This window comes from Mya arenaria, chromosome 15, assembly GCF_026914265.1.
Source record: "Mya arenaria isolate MELC-2E11 chromosome 15, ASM2691426v1".
NCBI classification, from domain to species: domain Eukaryota; kingdom Metazoa; phylum Mollusca; class Bivalvia; order Myida; family Myidae; genus Mya; species Mya arenaria.
Window position 1 is genome coordinate 42,031,653 of NC_069136.1, and position 6,936 is coordinate 42,038,588.

The 6,936-nt window shown below is 34.6% G+C and overlaps 1 long non-coding RNA gene across 1 annotated transcript; it reads right to left on the minus strand.

Moving 5' to 3' along the window:
* Window positions 1-824: 824 nt before the first annotated feature.
* Window positions 825-2,301, minus strand: LOC128219638 (uncharacterized). Its single transcript, XR_008258606.1, has 3 exons — window positions 2,280-2,301; window positions 1,558-1,772; window positions 825-946 (listed from the first exon to the last, which is right to left on the minus strand). It is a non-coding gene; the product is annotated as an uncharacterized LOC128219638 (long non-coding RNA).
* Window positions 2,302-6,936: the final 4,635 nt, after the last annotated feature.

Below are 6,936 nucleotides of genomic sequence, written 5' to 3' on the forward strand. Positions count from 1 at the left end.
TTATGTCAAAAGTTAATGAGAGTTAATGTTTAAAAGAAATGCTAATGTTGGCCCAGTTATCTAAAAGCTAACTTGTCTTAGTGTTGTTGTTTTTTTTTTCTTTTACAGAAAGATTCCATGAAAAACAAATGTTTAATTTGACATTTTGTTTATTTTTGAGAACTTCACCAAAGTAATCATCACATATAAATCAATATACATGTATGAAGTTCAACTTTCAAAGTATCCTATGTGTTTTTGATATACCCTATTTTCAAAGGGTTTTGGTCAAGTTCCATCCACTTTAATAAAATCAAACTTTTTTTAAATACTTAAATTGCGTTAGCATTTCGCAGGTAACGCGACTTATAAAGCTGAAGAGAACAAATATACACACAAATTTACATGATTGCGAGTACATATTTTGCTTCTAGTACCCAAGTATTTCTTAAGAAGTGACCATATTTTTTACCGTATGTGACAAATTTGATCTCCCTTAACATTTCATCAAGGTGAACATTCTCATTAAGTTTGAACACATGTAATCTTACAAAGCAATACCAAGGTTTGATTCTATAATGTTTTAAAAATAAAATCAAATGACTTCCATTCAGTCCACATGTGACCTAGTTTCAAACAAGACAACAATGAGACAATTGTAATTAAGTTTCATGAATATTGGAGCACATAGTAAACCTCTAGAAATGTCTCTCATTAAACCTAGATTCTTGCTCGCTGTACAATTCCCTTCTTGGTTAAGGAGATAACTGTTCAAGGCGGCTAGAGATTTGTCGAGGGTAGTGCTTCTCCATAGCAGCCTTTCTACCCATACCGAAAAATTGTTTGTCAAGTGACACATGGAGATCAGTTTCTTCAGCGACTCTTTGTATGGATAGGTCTTTTTTCTTTCACTGCGTTTACTGAGGAATATTGCCATCCTCTTCTATTGTTCCATGCACGGTTTAGTCTGCATACAAAACAAGAAATGTTTCATTTACAGAATAAGATTTGACCACACCACACACACACACACGCACAATTATCTAGAAGTAAGATAGTTATCGAAATAAATATTTCCACTTTCACAAAAAAAGTTCGCCAAAGAACCAGACTTAAAGCTGCACTCCCACAGATATACAAATTTTACATTTTTATTTTTTTTGTCTTGCAAAGAGCACATTTTTGCGAGAATATCTGGAAACCAATAATATAAGATTGCTGACAAAAAAAATCAGATGGCAGTTTTTCATATTTCCGTTCGAAAAATAATGTTTAATGCATAAACATCACTTTCTTTAACTTAAATATAAAAATCTGCTCGTTCCAAGACAAAAAAAAAGTTGTCAAAGCGTTCAATCTGTGGGAGTGCAGCTTTAAAACCTGAAATGTGATCAGATCATTTCAATTTCATGAATTATGATGCAGTTATTTTATGAAATGCTTATTCTTGTTTCCTGTATAAATAGCCTGAATTCCCTGATTTTTAATATAATAATATATAAAAGGGTATAACTTCAAACTTCTACTAATATAAGATGTGAAAAGAGTCAAAGCTTGCTGTACATTAAATTTATTTACCTGTAGACTAGATAGTATGCGTCTTTGATGGAAGGTGGTTGTCAAGGACAATCACTCTGAGGGCTTTAAGGGTACTAAAGTGTTTTTTTCTTGTTAAGCCATGGTGAATTCCTCTCCTCTTGGCTCAATGGCCCATGACTTTACTCATAATATTGAATCGGGGGAGGCCACTCATGCTCATCCGTCAAATGATGGAGAAGAACAGCTGAGATGCCCTTAAAATAAATAGCATTTCATTTTATTTTCATTTATCTACTTATATCATCAATAAATGTTATATGTTAATTATCAATATTATAAATACTTAATCAATATACCAACATATACTTCCAAGCTCAAATCACTGCATTTTCATGACACAAATTATCAGGCCTTATTTGATAAAAAGGATATCAACCTCTTTTCTACCTTTTCATGATTTTTAAAGCTGCATTCTCACCTATGGACTGTGTAAACATATTTTATTTCAATTTTTGTTTTGGAATTCATTAGCCACTTTTTAAGCTTACATCATGAAACCAGTGATATAAGATATGCTGACAAAAGAGGTGAGTGCAGTTATTCATACTTACTTTCAAAAAGTATGATGTTTTTGCCTAAAAGCCTTTCTAACACTTATGAATAGAAAATGAGATTTTGGAGTTGATAAAACGCTGCCTTTGATTTTCTATATTTGAAAAGTTCGAATGATATTTTTATATTTGCAAAAAAACTGTACTTACAGTACACTTGGCATGTTCAAGCGAGGTTAAAATCTGTGACATCACCAGCCTCCTGACATCGGAGTCTTGAAGTGTGATGTCAAAAGATACTGAAACCCAAAATACTGTAAATTTTTATTAACTATTATTATATTATGTTTATATAGAAATTTCAGCAAATCATTTATCTTATAATAATTAAACCCTTGGTACGTGTATTTTGTAGAGTTATATACAAAACAGAAATATAAAAAGAAAAGAAATATAATTTTTTTGCATTATTTTGGATGGACAACCTTTAACATGTTAACTAGTATCAGATATGTACCAATTTCTATTTAAAGCCAGGTTCTTATATTATTGATATAAAAATGATAAAAGATTTTTTTCAAATGCCAATACAATCATGAGCAGGAGCAAAACAATCATTGAAATTAAACTTTTTTATGAAGAAGCCCTGATTCGTATACTTAAGCTTTGAATCAAATTTCAAACAAGCCCTGCTATAAAAAATCAGAATTTGGGTAAGACCCGAGGCATTTTACCAGTGCAGGGCTTACTGGCTTGTGTTAATTTCGACCATTTGTCAAAAAGAATGGATTTTCTTAACAAAAGAATGCTTTATCACAGCTTATTGATGGGCTGTATTTACACATTTGGGGGTTGGGCTCAGGTCCTTCAGTTAGTCAAAAAAGACATCAAATGCAATTTTTTGGTAATAAAAATATTTCAATTTTTTTACATATATTGAAATGCCAATAAATGTGCTGTATACAATTGTTCTTTTCAACTGAATTGCAGTTGCTATTGGATTTAGCTTGACTTTTTCAAGTTTTTGACGATATCTCTAACTTGCATATGATGCCGACTATTTTGCCCTTTTAACATTTGACTTAGAAATTCTGGATTTTGCATGTAATCTTATTTTACGTTGATCCAGGCATGTTTTGCCAAAGCCTGCCAAATAATTGACACAAGATTGGAGTCACACAGGGGGGTTTAACCTTTCAACGTGTGTCCCCCCCCCAGAACTGAATAATTTTGGTCAGCAATGATGGCAAACGGCCAGGTTCACCCCCTAGGAAATGTCCATAATATCTAGTCCGAAATGGTACATTTTGGGCAATTTATTTCTTTTTAATCCTATATAAAAATATGCCACCTGAATGACTTTCAACAAGTCTTTTGACCATTTTTATTACTTAAGCGTACAGTGAGAAGACAAGAAATGTCAAAACAATAAAAAAAAAGTATGCCTGATTGCTAATTAGTGTACCAGTACCATTGAAATAGGCAGTAAACAAGGAAGTTATGGGGTTAGGTGTGGGGTGTGCCCCCCATATTGATATTGCAAGTGCTGAAATCCTTAATGCTTATGTACCAGTCATTTGTAACCACAGCCCCGTAGGTCCTGGTAATAGCAGGGAGTTTGACTTTCGTTCCAGCCTACCCCGGGTAAAATCCCGGCCCTGCCGGGACGACCAGTTGGTAAAATCCCCGCTAATGTCCCCGCACCCCAGGGACCCTAGGTAAGGTCCATTCCCCACAAATTTTTGCGAACATAAAACCACCCCATCTACGCGGTACTGCGGGGCCACCTGGAAGGTAAAACCACGCCCCATTTCCCCAGTATACCCCCGGACCTGGGGGGGCGTGGTTACAACTGACTGGTGCATTATAGCAATGAAAAAAAGTCGATCATGCTGCCTCTGACAGCTCTTGATTGTTTTCGAAATTATTTTGGATTTTGAATAGGAACTTTCACTAACATTTTGGCGAATAAGTACATCCGTTCTCCAAGGAAATGGGGTATGTGCACCCGCCCGAAAGTGTGTCGAAAGATAGCCCTACTGACTGTTAATAAATAAACTATCAGTGTTTTTTCAAAACAGGTAAAATGTTATAGATAAAACACACACCTATCGTGATGTTTCGTTTCCACGCCCTCCATTTTCCCACTCCATTTAAAGCTTTGAATGCTATCCTTTTCTTTCAATGAATGCCTAAATAAACCATTGACGTCAATATCATTCCTACATTTTCCATTTACCGTCGCTTTCTGATCGATTTTGGCAATCTCTGTCTGTCTCTTATCTTATCTGTTTATCTTTTCATTTTCATCTGTCCATCTTTGTTTTGATTTGCTGACCTCATTGATTATTCATAACTGTCACGTGCTTGTGCTCCGTTTACTTTCGTAGGCTTTCGGAACTGCTCGGAATAACTCCGAGTAGGCCATAGCGGATTGTTTGGTAACCACCAAAAAATAAATATGGTCTGAAAATCGTGTTAATATCAGGCCATCGGAGTGGAATCTAGAGACGAAATTTCGCACAACGCTAAAATAAGGATGCCTTTTCACGACAGTTGTGTTATTTTTGTGTTTTTTAACCAAAATTCTCGCTGAACGTACAACTTTAATGCCACAACCACCATTTTGGAAGCTGTTAAGTAATATCGGCAAATAATCTATGAATTAAGAAAAAAATCAAGTGTTATCAAATCGATGTCATATAGAAGCTTTAAAGCGCTATATTATTATATACTTCCCAGTGGTTGTAGAGATTAAGCAGTGAAATAAAGCTGATATTTCACTGTTTCGAACAGTGAAAATACCACTTTTATAGTTTTCATTGTTTTGAAAGCTGTACCGCTCTGGTTCCAATTAAACGTCTGCGCGGACAAGGCTGTGGCACAATTGCAACAACGTCATATTCGAAATGGCGTTACGTGCGCATGTAAAGTGGAGCGTTTTCTAAAAATGTTTAAAAATCCAATTTAAGGCATATAATAAAATAAATCAACATTTGTTCCTCTGTAAGATAGAAATATATTTGACCTCGTGAACAACAAAAACGATTTTTTCACTCGTTGCTACATTACTCGTGAAGTGCTCACTCGGTGAAATATATATTGATCTTACACTGAAATTTTCTTCTATGTATTGCTCAGTTGAAAGCTACATATCCAAAACTAGTTCAGGAAACAAACCCCTTTTAAACAATACAATTGTTGTGTGGGATCATAATCATCATCATCATCATCGTTGACCTCACCATCATCATCATCGTCGTCGTCATCATCATCATCATCATCATCATCATCATCATCATCATCATCATCATCATCATCATCATCATCATCATCATCATCATCATCATCATCATCATCATCATCATCTTCAACAACAACAACAACAACAGTATTTGCATAATATTTTACCCATTGTTGCTGTTTTGTTTTAATTTGCAAATGAATTGTATTACAATGAATATAATCACTCAAAGTCATTGTTGTTTTATTGTACTAAGGTTACAGTGACCTTTCTTTCAAAAGAATAGTACAGTTAAATATGTAAACAGTTTTATGATTATGTACAACATACTTACTGAACATCTCAAGATTTGTAACTTTCATAAATCTCTCTTAGACTTCCAATTCACGACATCGGTGGCCTTTGATAAAACATATTTTAAATATTGTAGCACTGTAGCACACTACTTTTATAGATACTTTCTTACACACACTTAAGAGAAAGTATGTACTTTACTTTATTTTATTACTATATATCAAACAGCTACTTGCTTATACTCATTATAACAGACTGCTGTTGTTTTTAGCAAAAATCCATTATATTTTTGAAAGCATTTGTACGCTTTTCGGCAAATTTCAGCATTTGAGCCGCATTTTTTAAATAAATTTTACTCACAGAGATCTTGTTTGAACTTGTGATGAATATTGTGTTTTCTGTAACGCTTTAATTGTTCAAAATGAGAGACAAACTTGAAATATTATATATTCAAATGCTCGTGCTTATGTTATACACTATTTGATACTAGAACGATACGATATGGGACAAATGACCATAATACATCTTAAAAAATGGCAATAATACATCTTAATTGACATCAAAAGCTATATCAATAATAAACAAGAGTGCCAACTATTGCAAAAAAGGTCTGTCGTCTTTTTGGGCCCCCAAGTTCGGTGATAAGTGTGTTACGTAGGTTAAAATCCTACGCACACTTCCGTATCCCGAATCAACGACGCTTTCAACATCACGGGTTGTTTAACGGTGATCCCACTCGTTGACGTTCTTCACCGACGTTATCAACTTCATGCCTCTCGTCTTATTCCGTCCTATTACATTATCGTCTACTTTTGAATATCGCCCTTATTTAAAATGTTGATACCAGTTGATTTAAAATGAATAGCACACTAGTTGCTTCATTTTCGCCTCGGCCATCATTTTCGTAGTCTGTTTGGGTGTTTTCCAAAATCCTTAACAACATATACATCGAGCGCATTCAATGTCGGATGACGCCATCTTGTATCCAATACTGTGCTGGTAGTCAAGTCAGAAAATAACGACTTCGTTTAAAGATAAACAGTCAATTGTTTTGGCGTCATATGTGACGCAATTGAGCCGATTTCTGAGACAAACATGGAAGAAAGGTTGTGAAACATACACAAACAGTTTGTAAAGGTAAATTTTAGACGGTGCGTCGACCGTGCGTTGCTTGCATTTAAAACCCGTAATTAAAGAGCTCATTTCCATATTGTCTTTGCAGAACACTATAAATAGGATAATCATGATTATATAAACTACATGAATTTCCTGTAGCCGTCCTGTGTGCTATGTGTTCTCGAAGTCGTCCAAAATGCTAGAAGCCGCTCT